Consider the following 20241-nt stretch of genomic DNA (forward strand, 5'->3'; position numbering starts at 1 on the left):
AGGAAGTCAATCAAAGGTTTCAATCATCTTCAAATAATCCCTATGACAATATCCAATGAAGATTGTGTCTCAATTCAAGATCCACAGTCATCAATTTCATCAGGTCGACAATTAGGGTTTTTTGACCTAATTCACTGAATAACTGACTTTTTAATCAGGACATGGTGCCACAACTCAAACCATGGCTCAATATCCTCTAATGCTTCAATATGATCCATTCATACCATTCATTTGGTGAGGGTAGCCTGTTTCATTTGAAATCTCCAGAAACGCGATTCGTCTGAAAAAGTCAACTGTACAAGAACACCTTTGACTTTTGGGAATTTTGGTCAACCATGACTTTTGAAGTTTTAAATCATCAATATATGATATGAGAAGTCATTTGATCAAGAAAAATCAAGAAAATCAATCAAGAATCAAAAAGTCAAAAGTTTGACTTTCATACTTAGAAAATTTTTCTAAGTGTTTTTCATGGTTTTTTCCAAACTTTGGAGGGGAATAACTCAAAATTTCACCTACAAACTGAAAAAAACTTCCAACATGAAAGTTGTAGATTTTGATCCAATAAACAACTTTGACACATATAAATTTTTTCCATAAGATCAACCATTTAAGAGATATGGAGCTTCAAAGTTGGCATCTTTGGAAAATTTCACTTGAAACTTCATTTTTCTCAAAGTTCATGGATCTTTTTCACCCACTTCCTTAAGGATCTTGAAGAAACTTTCAACTAGGGTTTTGAAGTGTGTAATATGAGCTTTTCAAATTGTCCAAGAGCATGAAAAAATATGGAGTGTAGCTATGGTTTTGAATTTTGCAATTAGAGGTCATTATGCATGAAATTACAAGCCATTTTCACTAAGTTCAATACTATATGGCCTATAATTCAAGCAATGACACACCAAAGCAATAATTGAATGATATTTTCTGATTTGAGATCAGAATGGAAAGAGATAAGAAGCTTGGCCAAAATAACCATGGTTTAGTTACTTTAACCATTTGCATTTAATGTGAAAGATTCCATTTTATCTCTTAAGCCAAATCATCATTCTTGATCAACTTGCAAGAGCTTTGTATTCAGAAACTTTGGCCTATAAATAGAGGTCATTTCCACTCTTCAATTCACACCAAAACCTCATAATCATAGGTTTTCTCTCTTCTTTCTTAAGTTGCAAGTTTCATGAGTTTTAAAGAGGGAGAATTGCAATTTCCATCTCTTGCAATTTCTGGCCAAAGTGAGGGTTCTAACATCTCATAAACATCAAATGTGATGTGTTTGATCCATCCACACACCCCAAAAACACCTAAATCTCAGAATCACTCTTCAACCACCATGTTTGCATAAAGAGAACCTTAACATGCCAATTCTCACATCAAGCCATATCTGCCCAAACTATCACTTCTAACATCATCCATATACTTCATGTAAACTATTCCAATCATCATCCATGCCCAGAAACCTCAGAATCATTAAGCTCAATTCATACTTGGCTCTACTGCAGATCGGGTTCCATGGAATGATCCAGATGTTTTCAATCCACTCCAAGCATCCAGACACCTTCCATATGGTCCATTGAAGCTATCCAGATCATCAAACAACTTCTGTAACACCTATATTGCAGAATTCGATTCTCACTTTTGCCGTTTTTGAAGGTAAGCCATTTGAACTTCAAACTCATACTTGCACGCATCATAAATGAAATATGAGCATACCATCTTGTTTCTGCACCTATGAGGATCATTAACCCTCAATCAATTGCATCATAACATGATCATACACGATTTCACATTGAATTTCAGTTTTAGGGTTCTTCATGTTCATCACAAAATTGACCCCCTTAGAGTGAAAATAAATGAATTTTGAGGGCACCATCATGTTCCTCGTGAAAAAACGAGCAAGATAGACCTTTCACTTGTTCAATTTGGTTCAGTTTTCAGAAAATTCAAATTCAAATGGGGATTGTGTTCTTGGCGCGTTTTTTTTGGTTCATAAGTTTTGAAATTTAGTTGGAAAATATATTATACCAACCGCGTATTACTAACAAGCCACAAGCGTGGCTCAGCTGGTTATTGTTTTGGTTGGTGACCTTAGGTCACGAGTTCAAGTCCTCTAGGGACCAAACCTTTTTTTTACAACTAATTTTATTTCATTTTTTAACAAACTTCATCAATTAATTAAACCAATCAAAATTCATCATTTTCACTTCATTTTTTTTACACTCTTTATTTAATATACATATTTTGACAATATAAAAAAAAATCACAAAAAAAGATTCATTTAATATATTTTTATTTGAGTTTAAAATGACTTGTTTTTAAGTACTTTTAATACTTTTAAATACTATTTTTCATTTGATTTTCAAACTTAAACACTTGTAAATATTTTTTGAGCAAGCCCTAATCATTTAGGTATTAATTAAGCATAATCTTTTTGTTTATCTTGATTAATTTGATTTCTTTCAATTTCAAATCGTTTTAAAACAAGCGACCGCAATTCTTTTCAAAAAAACGATAAACCATCTCTTTTTGATTTCAAAAGAAACTATTGATTAAATCTTTTTATTTGATCAATTGATTTTCAAAACGATGTGGGGCCTCTCGAATATTAGAGAGTATAAGACCCACTCCTTTTTTCCTTTTTTCTACAGTTTTTCTTTGTACAGAAAACTCTTTCAAAATAATAACTTTCAAACAGTTTTTCAAACCTCGCGTCTGTTGAAAATAATCAACCATGTTTTATAAAATAAAACACGGGCCTCCACGTAGGTATAAGTCCCAAGCCCCTTTTGTACATACCCATTCCAGTACATGAAATTAGGTATTTCATTGTACGCCTTTTGTACATATCTCGATCAGTTTGATTTTTAACTTTGAATAACAAACCAAAAATGAAGGTTTTCTTTAAATCTTCCCAAAAATAAATACCATGGGCCTCCACGTAGGTATAAGTCCCAAGCCCTTTTGTAAATACCTGTTTACATAGCTTTGAATAAACTCAAAGGGACCTCTCCCCGAGTATAAGTCCCGAGCCCTGTGTATACAAATGGATCATGCTTACAGGTATATTTCCTTCATAAACTCCATTATATACACACACTTTGTCATATATGTATAACTGTTCATATCTGTTCATGTACTTGTTCATGTTTGTTCGTACTTGTTCATACTTGTGATTGTGTTATATGCTTATTCAACTTAGTACAACACTAGGTTCCCCATAGCCTCCTATTGGGCTTCGTGCAAAGAATCTCCCTAGTTTAGGTTAGGACATAGAGTATGGTTTCCCGGTGAAATCGCTCTAAGAGCTCAAACCAACTATACCATGCCTCCCCTTGGGCTTTGTACAAACGAGTGACCCTCCCATAGCCTCCTCTTGGGCTTACAATGCAAGGACCCTCGATTGTCCCTCCCATAGCCTCCTCTTGGGCTTACAATGCAAGGACCCTCGGATAGCCTCCTCTTGGGCTTCGTACAAGGACCCACGGGCTTCTTATAAGCATCCCCAATATCCAAAACAAATACCCTAGGAGATTAGACATTTTTCATCTCTATGCTAGGAGTATCTCTTCTATATCATCACAAACAATCAATCAATCAAAAATCAAACTTTTTTTTGCCACAAGGCTGGCTAATCAATCAAACTGTTTTACCACCGTACTGGCTGATTAATCAAAGTTTTTGTCACAAGGCTGACTTCATTGAAACTTTTGCCACAAGGCTGGCTGATTAATCAAAACTTTTTGTCACAAGGCTGACTTCATTGAAAGTTTTTGCCACAAGGCTGGTTAAACAACAAAAACATCTTTATCATTCTAAGCACCCTAATGTCGCGGGCGAAAAATCGTTTTTGTGTTCCTCTTTTTTGTGGATGAGACACCTGATGCCTTCTTTGGGCTCGAGTGCTCAAAAAAATGATTTTTCTTTTGTACCGACCAAACTTTTTATTATTTCCAAAGGAGGAAAAGGAAAAAAGCTGCAATAACCTAAAAGTGGGGGGAGAGATCTTTGGGTAAGAGGGTTGGTTATACGAAGGGAAGGTATTAGCACCCAACGTATCTATAGTACTCTATAGGTTTCTTTGTTATGTTTTATTCCATTCTTGTTGTGGTGGAGGTTCTTGTGAAATAGGTGGGACCTAAGGTGTTTGCTTGATTATGCTCGCAAAGATCATCGCGATCCTCTGCATACATATCCCCTAGAGGGAATCAGAGCATCTGTAGCTCGGGGTCTACGGGTGCTAAGGTTTGAATGGTTTTTTTTTTGTTTTGTTTTGCTCGCCAAGGATCGACCTTGTGCCTACGTATTCTCAAAGGGATGTTGAGAAAGTCAGAGCAATCGTAGTTCCCACTTATGCTAGTGGAAGCAAAGAAAAATAGACAAATGTCGTCTAAATGCTAGATGTATCTAATCTATATCATCACATACATCTGTTTGATTTTGTTTAAAAAATCTTTTCATTATAAGCCCGGGGCCATGCCACTTAGGGTGCTTAGAATGATAAAGATGTTTTTGTTTAACCAGCCTTGTGGCAAAAACTTTCAATGAAGTCAGCCTTGTGACAAAAAGTTTTAATTAATCAGCCAGCCTCGTGGCAAAAGTTTCAATGAAGTCAGCCTTGTGACAAAAACTTTGATTAATCATCCAGTACGGTGGTAAAACAGTTTGATTGATTAGCCAGCCTTGTGGCAAAAAGAAGTTTGATTGATTGATTGATTGTTTGTGATGATATATAAGAGATACTCCTAGCATAGAGATGAAAAATGTCTAATCTCCTAGGGTATTTGGTTTTGGATATTGGGGGATGCTTATAAGAAGCCCGTGGGTCCTTGTACGAAGCCCAAGAGGAGGCTATCCGAGGGTCCTTGCATTGTAAGCCCAAGAGGAGGCTATGGGAGGGACAATCGAGGGTCCTTGCATTGTAAGCCCAAGAGGAGGCTATGGGAGGGTCACTCGTTAGTACAAAGCCCAAGGGGAGGCATGGTATAGTTGGTTTGAGCTCTTAGAGCGATTTCACCGGGAAACCATACTCTATGTCCTAACCTAAACTAGTGGAGATTCTTTGCATGAAGCCCAATAGGAGGCTATGGGGAACCTAGTGTTGTACTAAGTTGAATAAGCATATAACACAATCACAAGTACGAACAAATATGAACAAGTACATGAACAGTTATATGAACAAATATGAACAGTTATACATATATGACAAAGTGTGTGTATATAATGGAGTTTATGAAGGAAATATACCTGTAAGCATGATCCATTTGTATACACAGGGCTTGGGACTCACACTCGGGGAGAGGTCCACTTGAATTTATTCAAAGCTATGTAAACAGGTATTCACAAAGGACTTGGGACTTATACCTACATGGAGGCCCATGGTATATTTTTGGGAAGATTTAAAGAAACCTTCATTTTTGGTTTGTCATTCAAAGTTAAAACAAATAGATTGAGCTATGTACAAAAGGCGTACAATGAAATACCTAATTTCATGTACTAGAGTGGGTATGTACAAAAGGGCTCGGGACTTATACCTACGTGGAGGCCCGTGTTTTATTTACAAAACATGGTTGACTGTTTATTTACAGACGCGTTGTTTGAAAAAACGGTTTGAAGATTTGTTTTGAAAGAGTTTTCTGTACAAAGAAAAACTGTATAAAGAAAATGAAAGGGACTTATACTCTCTAATATTCGAGAGGCCCATGTTTTGTTTTCATAAAACATGGTGGGTGGTTTAAAAAAAAAGTTGAAAGATTTGTTTGTTAAAAAAACTGTTTGGAAGTTTATTTGGAAAAAGTTTTCTGTTAAAACAAAAACTGTACAAAGAAAGACGAAAGGGACTTATACTCTCTAATATTCGAGAGGCCCCACATCGTTTTGAAAATCAATTGATCAATTAAAAAGATTTAATCAATCGTTTCCTTTGAAAATCCAAAAGAAATGGTTTACCGTTTTTGAAACGAATCGTGATCGCTCGTTTTTAAAACGATTTGAATTTTGGAAGAAATCAATTTAATCAAGATAAACAAGAAGATTGTCTTCAATTAACACTTAGATGATTAGGGTTTGCTTCAAAAAATATTTACAAGTGATTAAATTTTGAAAATCAAAAGAAAAATAATATTTAAAAGTATTAAAATTTCTTAAAATATGTTATTTTAAACCTAATTAAAAACATATTAAATAAATCTTTTTTTTGTGATTTTTTTTAATATTGTCAAAATAGGTATATTAAATAAGAAGTGTGCAAAAAATGAATGAAAAATGAATTGATTTGGTTAGTTAAATAATTAGATGAAGTTTGTAAAAAATTGAAAGAAAAATAGTGCTAAAAAAGAAGGTTTGGTCCCTTGGAGTGTTGAACTCGTGACCTTGAGGTTACCATTCAAAAACTTAGCCAACTGGACCACGCGCGTGGTCTGTTAATACTTGCAACGAATTGAAATATATTTTGAATCAATTTCCAAATTTCAGTTTCAAAAATATGGCGCCAAGAACACAAACCCAATTCAAATTTGAAAATTCTGAAAACTGGATTGTTTTGATCAAGTGAATAGCCTATCTTGCTCGATTTTGGACGAGGAACATGATGGTACCATTTAATTCCATTTATTTTCACTCTAAGATCATTAATTTTCTGATGAACATGAAGAACCCTAATTCCCTAATTCAATCTGAAATAGTGTTTGTGCAAGATAATTGGCAATTGATTGAGGGTTAATGATCTATGCATGTGCAGAAACAAGATAGTATGGCAGTTTTTCATTTATGATGCATGTATGATAGAGTTTGAAGTTCATGAGGCTTACCTTCAAAAACGGCCAAACTGGAAATTGAAATCGTGCCTGGAGGTGTTACAGATGTTGTTTCTTGATCTGGACAGCATCAATGGACCTTATGGAACATGTTTGAATGCTTGGAACAGTTTGAATTCACCTGAGCTAAGCTATGGAACCTGAACTGCAGTTGCTTTAAGTATGAATCGAATTTGAAGATGGAGATGTTACAGGTCATATGTGAGTGTTTGGATCATTCATATGAAGTATATGGAAGGTGTTAGAAGTGATAGTTTGGACAAAAATGGCCTGGATTTGATTTTGGCATGATAAGGCTCTCTTTATGCAAACATGGTGGTTGAAGAGTGATTCTGAGATTTAGGTGTTTTTGGGGTGTGTGAGTGGTTCAAACACATCCCATATGATGTTTATGAGTTGTTAGAACCATCACTTTGGCCAGAAATTCAAAGGTTTGGAGGTTGGGATTTCTACCTCACTTTGAAACTTGAAACTTGCAACTTAAGAAAGAAGGGAGAAAACCTATAATTGTGAGGTTTTGGTGTGAATTTGAAGATGATTTGAACCTCTATTTATAGGCCAAGGATTCTGAATGAAGAGCTCTTGCAAGTGGCTTCAAGAATGATGATTTGGCTTAAGAGATAAAATGGAATCTTTCACATTAAATGCAAATGGTTAAAGTAACTAAACCATGGTTATTTTGGCCAAGCTTCTTATCTCTTTCCTATCTGATCTTAAACCAGAAAATATCTCTCAATCATTGCTTCTTTGCATCATTGCTTGAATTATAGGTCATGTAGTCTTGAAACTTAGTGAAAAATGGTGAAAATTCAAGTGAAAATGATCACTAAATGCATAATTCAAAACCATAGCTACACTCCATATTTTTTCATGCTCTTGGACATTTTGGAAAGCTCATGTTACACACTTCAAAAGCTTAGTTGAAAGTTTCTTCAAGATCCTTAAGGAAGTGGGTGAAAAAGATCCATGAACTTTGAAGAAAATGAGATTTCAAGTGAAACTTTCAAAAAGTACCAACTTTGAAGCACCATATCTCTTAAATGGTTGATCTTATGGAAAAAATTTATATGTGTCAAAGTTGTTTATTGGATCAAAATCTACAACTTTCATGTTGGAAGTTTTTTTCAGTTTGTAGGTGAAATTTTGAGAAATTCCCTTTCAAAGTTTGGAAAAAACCATGAAAAACACTTAGAAAAATTTTCTAAGTATGAAAGTCAAACTTTGACTTTTTGATTCTTGATTGATTTTCTTGATTTTTCTTGATCAAATGACTTCATATATCATATATTGATGATTCAAAACTTCAAAAGTCATGGTTGACCAAAATTCCCCAAAAGTCAATGGTGATCTTGTACAGTTGACTTTTTCAGACGAATCGCGTTTCTGGAGATTTCAAATGAAACAGGCTATCCTCATCAAATGAATGGTATGAATGGATCACATTGAAGCATTAGAGGATATTGAGCCATGGTTTGAGTTGTGGCACCATGTCCTGATTAAAAAGTCAGTTGTTCAGTGAATTAGGTCAAAAAACCCTAATTGTCGACCTAATGAAATTGATGACTGTAGGTCTTGAATTGAGATGCAATTTCCATGGGATATTGTCATAGGGATTATTTGAGGATGATTGAAACCTTTGATTGACTTCCTGGGGATTTTTAGGGTTTCCCAAATGTGATCCCTGATTTCAGTCCCTGATAGTTCAAAATCCTGATCTGAGGATTTGTCTGATCAATCTTTGTGTAGGAGATGTTATGAGCCAATGGATTAGGCCAAAATGATGCACTTGAGGTCTTGATATCATGTCCCAAGTCATTATGTCAAATTCTGAGCAAAAGTCAGGAGTGTGCTGTCTTCAGTCAAAACCCTAATTCAGTCGACTCAAAGCTGTTGAGCTTGTTGAGATGGATCTCTGAGGACCAAATGTTGATTGTTGATGAAGATAGTTCTTTTGTGATGAAGGGAGAACAAAACCCTAATTGACTGTTACTTGTACTGATGAGTGATTTCCTGATTAAATCCTGCTGAGTCACAAGTAGCAAACACAAGCTATGCAATTTGTTAGAGATGCAAATGATGCATATGCAGATGATATGAGGTGGTATCTTAGGTCAAAAATTGGGGTATGACAGATGCCCCTATTTAAGTTTCTTCAACCTGAGACATGAAGATTGAAAATCTTCGTTTTGATAGGGTGGAAGAGACTTAAATATCAGAAGACGCGAATTTTGGACCTAAGATACCAAAATTGCGAATGATGCAAGGATATCTTTACCGAGGGATATCAAGAACTGACTCCGCTGAGGAAAAGAGATTGGGAAGGATGTCTCAATCCGTTTTAGGAAGAGAATCCGTTTTGTTCGGGAAAGCAAGTGTATGCTTCGCCTGGGAATGATAGCTTTGTAAGAAAAGCTTACCTATCGACATTATCGACTATCAGCATGGGGATAGACTTGTTTAATAATGCGAAGGTGAAAGGTATGAAACTGTATTACCGACTATCAGCATGGTGATAGACTTGACAAGGTAAAAAGAGTTTCAAAGGTTCGGTTAATATTATCGACTATCAGCCTTGTGATAGACATGTTTAATAATATAACCAGAACAAAAGTTACCGACTACCAGCCCCGTGATAGTGGTTTTGAAGACATGATCAATTATCAGCCAAGTGATAGAATGATCTTGGAGACTTTGCTAGGGAAATTACTGGTTATTCAGCCTTGTGAACAGTAATAAGGCCCTGATTGTCACATGGTCTTCATGATTGATTTCCTAGAGAGGAAAAGTCTTTTGGAAGAGACATAAGCTGCTCAGATGATAAGGCTATTGCTTATTGTCTGTTTTTCACGACTCTGTTTGGGGAATCGGAATTTGAATCTCTGGTAAAGACAAGGTTCTAACCATGAATGAATTGGAAAGAAACAGTCAATCAAGACTTTGTACCCATGAGGAATGAACTCGACTGGGGATTTTCTCCTTCGTTTTGAGAGGAGAAACTAAAGCAACCTTCTTCCACGAGGAATGATCTCAGTGGGGAACTGGAGAAAGAATATGTTTTTTTGCTTATGGGTGACGACCTACTGGAGAGATAACACGCACATACCTATTTCTTTTTTTTTCTTCTCTTTTTTCTTCTTCTTTTTTTTCTTTTTTCTCTTTTTCTTTTTTTTTTGGGATATATATATCCTGAACAAATGATTTCGAAGCAAACATGAAAAATTCAAGAATGCATAAATGATGCAAATATGTATGAATGATGAATGTCATGAATGTAGCATGCATACTGACGATACTGACAGACAGAGGAGTATATACTGGAGAAGGACCGACGTCGCGATACAACCAGATACTTGGCAAATGTTTTTCAACACGGGTGATGAATGGTGTTGCGTGCTTTCAACTTCTCTGGGGAATACAAGCATCTTTTCTTGTTGAGATGAAAGAACTTCTTCACTGGAGATGGAAAATCTTCTTCACTGGGGATAAAAGACCTTCTTCACTGGGGATAGAAGAGCTTTTTTACCTCGAGGGGTAATTGCTTCAAGAATTCTTTTCTGGGACAAGAATACCGTTGTCACAACAATTTTTCCGGGAGAATCCTTTTTGTTCATCCTATGGAGACGACTGCTGATGTTCCTTCCGTTGTTCACAACTCAAAGGAAAATTTCGCTTTTATTTTGAAAAAGAAAAGTGAAGTAAATTCATTTAAAACTTATTTTTTCCTTTTTTTTTTCAAAAACGAATAACACAATTAAAGCGTCATTTTACAAGCTAAAAGAAATTAGAGATTGCAAACAAATGGGCACAAGGCTCAAATTTATTTAATAGGATGGAAATCAGCTAAAGGCGTGATTCCATGGAGTATTTACAAAATTTGAAAATGGTAATTATGCGGAAAAGGCTACATTGAAAGCAATAACTACTATTCCCCCTAACAACTTTGAGTTCCAACTGTGCCTGTCGCTTCAGATTGGCGATGATTTGATTGAAGATCCTTTGATGAAGTACAGACTCTTCAGGTGACGAAGTATAGACTAATGCAGTTACTTTGTCATAAATCCCTAATTTTTGCCTAGATTGCCCTTTCAGGTTTTCAATCTACCAGGATGAATTTTTTCTGTTTTTGTCTCTAATTTTTGCCTGGACCGCCCTTTCGGGTTTTCAGTCCACCGAGACGCTCATTTTTGCCTAAGTCGCCCTTTGCGGGTTTTCGACTTACCGCGCTGTTCTTTTGTATTTTTTAGACAAAGTATTTCTTGAGTGCATCTGCATTCACAGGATGTGGAAGTTCATCACCATCCATGGTAGTAAGAATCATGGCACCGCCAGAAAATGCTCTTTTGACAACATACGGGCCTTCATAATTAGGAGACCATTTGCCCCTAGAATCTGGTTGAAAAGACAAGATCTTTTTAAGCACGAGGTCGCCTTCTTGAAATTCACGAGGTCGAACCTTTTTGTTGAAAGCTTGTTTCATCCTTGCTTGGTATAACTGTCCATGGAATAGAGCAGTCATACGTTTTTCTTCGATTAAGTTCAACTGATCGTATCTGTTTTGACACCATTCAGCCTCTGATAACTTAGTCTCCATGAGGACTCTCATTGATGGGATTTCGACTTCTACGGGGAGCACAACTTCCATGCCGTATACTAGAGAAAAGGGAGTTGCCCCTGTTGAAGTACGCACTGAAGTACGGTACCCATGTAAAGCAAATGGCAGCATTTCGTGCCAGTCTTTGTAAGTGACGACCATTTTCTGGACGATCTTCTTAATGTTCTTGTTAGCAGCTTCAACGGCGCCGTTCATTTTTGGTCTGTAAGGAGAAGAGTTATGATGCTCAATCTTGAATTCCTCACACAATTCTTTCATCATCTTGTTATTCAGGTTTGAACCATTGTCAGTAATGATCTTGCTGGGAATACCGTATCGGCAAATGATGTTATTCTTGATAAACCTCACAACCACTTGTCTTGTAACATTGGCGTAAGATGCTGCTTCGACCCATTTGGTGAAGTAATCAATTGCTACTAAGATGAAACGATGACCGTTCGAAGCTTTCGGCTCGATCATTCCAATCATGTCGATACCCCACATGGAGAAAGGCCATGGAGATGAGAGAACGTTGAGTAGAGTTGGTGGTACATGGATCTTATCTGCATAGATCTGGCACTTGTGACATCTCTTCACGTGTTCGTAACAGTCAGATTCCATTGTCAACCAATAGTATCCTGCTCTTAAGATCTTTTTGGACATCGCATGCCCATTTGAATGAGTTCCAAAGGACCCTTCATGCACTTCATGCATTAACATGTCTGCTTCGTGTCTGTCCACGCATCTGAGCAAAACCATGTCGAAATTTCTTTTGTATAGCACATCTCCGTTCAGGAAGAAACTGCCAGAAAGTCTCCTTAGAGTTTTCTTATCTTTGTTTGATGCCCCAAGTGGGTACTCTTGAGCTTGAAGGAAGCGTTTGATGTCGTGGAACCACGGTTTATCATCGATGACTGCTTCAGTTGCAAACACATAGGCGGGCCTTTCAAGGCGCGTGATTCTGACTTTAGGCACATCATTCCAGTGACTGACTTTGAACATGGAAGATAGAGTAGCTAAAGCGTCTGCCATTCGATTCTGATCTCGAGGTATATGATGCAATTCAACCTTGTTGAAGAAAGTCAACAGACGTCTTGCATAATCTCTGTAAGGAATCAAGCCAGGGTGGTAAGTTTCCCACTTGTCTTTGATTTGGTTGATCACGAGAGCGGAATCTCCATATATGTCAAGGATCTTGATCCTTAAGTCAATGGCTTCTTCGAGACCCATGATACAAGCTTCATATTCTGCGATGTTGTTGGTGCAATCAAATAACAATCTGGCGGAGAATGGGATATGAGTACCCTTGGGAGTGATGATGATTGCCCCAATTCCATTGCCAAAAGCGTTTACTGCTCCATCAAAAATTAGGCCCCATCTTGATCCGGGCTCAGGACCTTCTTCAGGTAATGGTTCGTCACAATCTTTCATCTTCAAGTACAAGACATCTTCATCAGGAAAGTCAAACTTGAGAGATTGATATTCATTAATTGGTTGATGCGCCAAGTGATCGGCGAGAATGCTTCCTTTGACCGCTTTTTGAGCACGGTATTCTATGTCATATTCGGATAACAACATTTGCCATCGGGCAATCCTTCCTGTTAAGGCAGGCTTTTCAAAGACATACTTGATCGGATCCATTTTGGAGATTAACCAAGTAGTATTGTTGATCATGTATTGGCGGAGACGTTTTGAAGCCCAGGCCAAAGCACAACATGTTTTTTCGAGCATGGAGTAACGAGACTCACAGTCTGTGAATTTCTTACTCAAGTAATAGATGGCATGCTCCTTCTTACCGGTTTCATCTTGCTGTCCAAGCATACAACCCATGGATTCTTCTAACACAGTAAGGTACATGATTAATGGTCTTCCTTCAACTGGAGGAATCAATATCGGTGGTTCTAACAGGTATTACTTGATACTGTCGAACGCTTTCTGGCAATCTTCAGTCCATACAACCCCTTGATCTTTGCGGAGAAGCTTGAAAATTGGCCCACATGTAGCAGTCATTTGAGAGATAAATCTGGAGATATAGTTTAATCGTCCGAGAAATCCTCTTACTTGTTTTTCAGTTTTTGGTGCAGGCATCTCTTGAATAGCTCTGACTTTGTCGGGATCTACTTCAATACCTCTTTGGCTGACAATGAAACCCAAGAGTTTTCCAGATCTAACCCCAAAAGTACATTTGTTAGGATTCAAGCGAAGTTGATATTTCCTTAGTCGTTGAAACAACTTCAAAAGGTATTCAATATGTTCTTCTTCTGTGCTGGACTTGGCTATCATGTCGTCCACATAGACTTCTATTTCTTTATGCATCATGTCATGAAAGAGAGTAGTCATTGCCCTTTGGTAAGTTGCACCTGCGTTCTTTAATCCAAACGGCATCACTTTGTAGCAAAAGGTACCCCATGGGGTGATGAAAGATGTCTTCTCCATGTCTTCAGGAGCCATTTTAATCTGATTATAACCGGAGAACCCGTCCATGAAGGAAAAGACGTTGAACTTAGCGGTGTTATCAACCAGCATGTCGATATGCGGTAATGGAAAGTCATCTTTTGGACTGGCCTTGTTCAAGTCACGGTAGTCAACACACATTCTGACTTTGCCATCTTTCTTCGGAACTGGCACTATGTTGGCCAACCATTGGGGATACTCGGAGGTGACAAGAAAACCTGCGTCGAGCTGTTTCTGAACTTCCACTTTAATCTTGTTAGCCATATCAGGGTGAGTCCTTCGCAATTTCTGCTTAACCGGCGGACATTCTGGCTTCAATGGCAAGTAATGCTGAACAATATTGGTATCCAACCCAGGCATGTCTTGGTAGGACCAGGCAAACACGTCAACATATTCTTTGAGAAGGTCTGTCAACTTACTCTTGATATCAGCATCAAGCAGTGATCCAATGGTCACTTCTTTTTTGTCTTCTTCAGAACCCAAGTTGATCTTTTCTAAAGGCTCTTTGTGAGGCAGAATGGCTCTTTCCTCGTGCTTAAGTAACCGAGAAATCTCGTCTGGGATCTCCTCTTCTTCCTCTTCTTCGGCTTCGAACACAGGAAACTCAAAGTTGGGAGAGGGCATAGGGTTATTGCATTCAATGGGTTTATCAATAGTAAATCTGCACATGTGATTTATATCTATTTTAGAAAATTTATGAATGCAAGAGCGTATGCAGATTTTTTTTGGAAAAGTTTTTTTTTATTATTATTTTTTTGGTTTTTTAGGATTACCATTTCCAGAAAAAAAAGCAAAAAATAAAACACATAATGTAGGGAATTCAAAATGACACTTTATTTATGATTCATTTTTGAAACAAAGCCCTAAACACAAACTCATTTGTCTTGGGCGGGACAAAGAGGGAAACTTTTAAAACAAAGCCCTATACACAAAGTTATTTGGGCGGAACATTTAAAAGCAAAGCCCTATAAAACATCTCTCTGCTTTGGGCAAGGCAGGAGGTCAAAATAACAGCGAAGTGATTACTTTGAGCAGCGAACAACATTCGGAACGTCAACAGCCTTCCAGTAGCAACGAACTCCTCTGTGTATTATGTATTCAGGAAAATGCTCCCCAGAATTATCTTCAGCATTGACATTGACCGCTGGTCGAGCAGGATTTGAAGGTCCTGGTTTGTCAACCTTGTTCTTTGTAGAGTTGAAACGGTCTTCTTCTACTTCTTGAAGAGCATAAGACGAGTCACAATCTTCAGAATTTTCAGGATGTGTTTCCCAGTCTTCAGGATGAAGAGACTCAATGTCAGCGACACTTTCTGAGTCAGTTGCGGGACCATCTTCCCCTTCATCTTCAAAAATGGCATTTATGTGATAATAACCATCTTCAGGATTATGAACCTTGGCAGATACATCGAATCCGAAATCTTCAGTAACTTCAGGCTGCTGAGAAAATTGACAGGGCTGATAAGCCTCTTCTGGTTGACTATTATATTCAAAGGAATCTCCCCATCCAGTTGGTTGGATATCCTCAATCGCAATCTTGTAACTTTCAGGTGCAGTATATTTCACCATGTAATCAAATTTTCCACTTGGTTGTCCCAAAGTGTCCCAGATTTCTGCAGGAACAGGCTCAGTTTCATTGCCTTTGGATTCTTCTGAAGGAGGATATGGTTCTTCCTGAGATATGTATCCCGAGTCATTGAGATAACATTTCCATTCTTCTTCAGGATCAGGTAGACCTTCTTCGATGCATTCCTCAATAAGGACATTGACCTCTTGAGGAATTGGGTTAAGGAACCCTCCACTATGGAACGTTTCTTTGATCGGACGAAGGGTTTCATCCTTCTTGGTGCAGTTTGAGAATGTTGGTGAACATCCGAGACCTGCTCTAGTTTCATTCTTGGTCGGGATCACAACTTGCCCCCAGCCAGTGGTAGTTCCATCTTTCACTACTTTTACTGCCTCTTTGTAAGAAGAGATCGATGCTTTCCTTTTGGAAGACTCGTCTTCTAAAGAGAGACCTTGGAACTGCGTTCCTTCCACATCATCAGCACCGATGAAAGAGAAATTGGATAAATGACTCACCATTAAGGCTTGTTCTCCACTTATCGTTACCAATTTTCCATTTGTTACAAATTTTAATTTTTGATGGAGCGTAGAGGTTACTGCCCCTGCTTCATGGATCCATGGTCGTCCTAACAGACAGCTATAAGCAGCTTGAATGTCCATGACCTGGAAGGTGATTTGAAATGTATGTGGACCAATTGTCATGGGAAGGTTGACTTCACCGATAACAGATTTTCGCGATCCATCAAATGCTTTGACAACTACACCACTGAACTTCATAGGTATTCCTTGGTAAGACAAACGAGCAAGAGTCGTCTTTGGCATCACATTCAAGGAAGATCCGGTGTCTACTAACACATTGGACAAAGAGTCTGACTGACAGTTCATAGAAATGTGCAAAGCAAGGTTGTGATTTCTGCCCTCCTCGGGGAGTTCTTCATCACAGAAGCTTAAATTGTTGCAAGCAGTTATGTTGGCTATTATCTCATCAAAGTGATCAACAGTCACATCATGATCTACAAAAGCTTGATCTAAGACCTTCATCAGGGCTTCTGATCGGAAAATAGCAAGTGTACTACTTTTGATACTGATGTAGTTATTAAAATGGAGTTGAATCCAAGTATCGATCACAAGGACTGCGAGTAAAGTATAAGCCAGTACTAAATTTCAATTGAACAAAAAGCTATTGTTGGGTTTTTTATTTGCTTGATGAAACGACTAATTGTTTAAAATTAACAATGACAAGTAAATGATGATTTGGTTCACAAATGAGAAAGCATGCTAAGGTTGATGTATAAATCCTATGTAACCCCTTGAAAACACCGTTGTTCATGAAAAGATGTGACCACAATTGAGTATCAATTCTATAAAATAGTTTTCCCTAATTCCTTAGTGGAGAACTTCTTAATACTTAAAAGTCAATTTCAATTCCTCAATAATTGATTTTAGTATTAAGGCATTATGCATCGTGTTCTAGAATGGATGATCACTATGGTGAAATCCTTATTCCTAAGCGATTTACCGGTAATGTTTTGATTCAAAACGCATTAGAGTGGTGTGTCAAGCCTAACCCTAATCATAGATCGACAAAATACTTTCCAATACAATGAAGCATGAAAATCTTTGAATCATAAACTTAAATTATAAAAACATCAAATTCATCACAACGGTTTTAACAAGTCATTACATGAAAAGATTTAGGGACATCACCCTAGCATAAGATAGTTTAGCTACTCATAATGTTTAAGAAAATAACAAGAGTAATTGAAGTCATTACAAGAAATTATTGGTTGATATGATCTCCAATCGCGAGTGCTCTTGAAGATCTCTTCCAAAACCCTTGACTCTTCTTTCTCTGTAATTCTCTATGCTCAATGATCCAAGATGCCTCATTCCTTCTTCCTGTTAGGTTTTAGTAGTGTTGGCAGTCATCCCCCGTATCCGAAAGGTCCAAAGTACCCTTAATGAGTTCAAGGCTTTCAAAATATCAAAAGTTAGAAATCTGCCCGCGCCTACCAACACGGACCGTGTGCAGGAACACGGGTGCCCGTGTTGGTCAACTGCTTCAGCACCACAAATTCACTTTCTGCGCAGCTTTTCACACGGACCGTGTGCAGGAACACGGGTGCCCGTGTGAAACCTCTGTTTTTCTATCCAAAACCAACTTTCCAGCCATCTTTTGACACGGCCGTGTGCACACACACGGGTGCCCGTGTTGACCTGAGTTTTGGCTTTTTTGGCTTCTTTTCTCGCTTGTGCGCGCCATAACTTCAACCTCTCCCGTGCATTAACCTGACCACACACAAACTAACAACCAACGCATAAAACGGCACTTGAATAATACTCAGAACACACTAATCATGCAACAACATCACACAATCAACAAACAAGAAACTTACTAACAAAACCTATAACAATGCCACATAGTATTACCAAGATTATGACTTTTAGTCGGAAAAGGTGCGGAAACTTACTAGAAATGGTGACCGATCACAACCCCACACTTATCTCATTGCTTGTCCTCAAGTGATGTATCGAGTCAAAACAAAGGTCACCGACGAGACTCTTTTCTCCACAACACAACCAGGTTTTTCGCAAGATTCCTACACTTAGCAATCGAGTGTAAAGTTTCCTTCTTCAGACTATCAATGGCATTCCCACTTTCGAACACCCTTTTCACCTGCAAGCTTTTCACATTCTCACAAAATCTCTCCGGGTTAAAGTGTCTACACTCATAGAATCAAGGCATGCATATTACTTTCAACTTTGAATAAATTCTCAACTCACTACACACAGAGATTACACACACTTTGTGAGGTCTTAGGGATGTAACGTGGCTTGGGTTTGGTGGGAAAACAAAGAACGGGGTAACAAATGGTTTAGGTGCTCGGCATTACATAGGATTCACTTCTCTACTCATTTTGATTTGAATCATAAGAATGGGGTGTGAACCTTTTTCAGATTAAAAGTGGACCGGGGCAAATATCTTTTTCTGCTTTGAAATTTAAACCTCTTTTTGTTGTTTTCACAAGATCATCTTCATCTTTTTCTCTTTTTTTTTTTATATGATATTCCCTTTTTTTTTTATATTCTTGCCTCCCTTTACAATGGTTCACAACCCCACACTTAGATCCTTTTAGTGCTTACTAGTGATTAATCATGAATACCGAGCGATGACATGAACAATGAGATAACGGGTGATAAACAGACTAACACAATGAACAAAACAACTATTATGGCTCAAAGGGGGTTAACAATGGATAACATGCATACGGGATGGTTAGAAAGGCTCGGGGTTACGGAGAAAAAACTTGCCTCAGTGTGTGCTTTCATAGTGTGCTTGTGTTATGAGAAAATACGCAAAATCAAAGTGAATAGTGCCATACCTGACTGAGCTCTCATAAGGATGTTATAAATTTGGCTCTGACATCTCACCGGGTAGGTTAAGCTTGCATGCTTCACAGTGCTCTAAGTGTTCTGCAATTTCCTTTCCTCCAAAGTTCACCATACTCTCTCTTGGTTCAGTGTTCTCCTCATTGCGTCCAACCTTCTTTTCTTTGATTGTGCCAACTTCCGTGGTGCCTGTAGAGATCAAGTGTGAGATGTGTTGTTCAACCACTATCTAGTCATTTGCCCCCCTCCGACTTGTATCCAACCTGGTAACACAATGACAGCACTGCACCATACAAACTTGAAAGAAACATACTTTAACATAAAAGTAACACAAACGAACACAATCAAATCAACCAAACTAAATTCAAAAACGGAAAGCAAAGCAATAAAAAACAAAAGAACCTCCCCCACACCTGAACGAAACATTGACCTCAATGTTTCAATTCGAGATAGCGAGGGTGAACTCACAGAGGGTACTGCGCCTCCAGCTTTCGCTTCCTAGCTTTCACCAAAGAGACCCACTTTTCTTTATTTTCTGAAAAAAACAAAACAAAAAGTAAACCGCATTATTAAAACCGTGGGTTGCCTCCCACGAAGCGCTTCGTTTAACGTCGCATGGCTCGACGGTCCATCACCCTTAATTAAGGAGGATACTTCCTCCTCCAAACCTGGTTGCTTGTCACTTTTCCAAACCTGATTGCTTTTCTCTTCAAGCGACTATCCACTTTCATCTTCTCACTTTGATTGTCCTCTTTTTTCTTCTTTTTGACTTCTTGAATGAACGCAGAATTTATGATAGGTGTATGAGCTGAGGCCACCTTAGAGATGATACTTGAAACTTTTTCGGAATGGTGTGGAATTTTGCTGGCTCCCTCACTTCTGATCATACCAACTTTAGATTGATTATTCCTACCAGCAGCTTCTTCTTTGACTTCTAACACCTTCAGTGTTACCTCCTCATCAAATGATTTAACTACGAGTTCCCCTTTTTCAATATCCAAATTGCAGCGACTAGTAAGCAGAAAGGGTCGCCCAAGAAGGATTGGAGTCTCATCATCCTCAGGAATGTCCATGATGTGGAAATCAACTGGGTAAACAAACTTGTCAATCTCTACCATTACATCTTCGGCTATCCCATATGAATTCTTAATAGTGCGATCCGCAAATTGCAACTTTGTTTCACTCTCGCTTATTTTTCCAATCTCCAGCTTTTTGAAGATGGACAATGGCATTAGACTCACACTAGAACCAGAATCAATTAGCACCTTTTTGAACACTCTGTCATTTATGGTGCACGGTATTGCCACCACTCCAGGGTCTTTCTTCTTAATGGGGATCTTCCTTGCTGGCGATACTCTCCCACACTTTTCAGTCACAATTTCTGTTTCATCTCCCACTTGTCTTTTCTTAGAAATTACCTCTTTCATAA

Source organism: Vicia villosa, linkage group LG1, assembly GCF_029867415.1.
Source record: "Vicia villosa cultivar HV-30 ecotype Madison, WI linkage group LG1, Vvil1.0, whole genome shotgun sequence".
Classification (NCBI taxonomy): domain Eukaryota; kingdom Viridiplantae; phylum Streptophyta; class Magnoliopsida; order Fabales; family Fabaceae; genus Vicia; species Vicia villosa.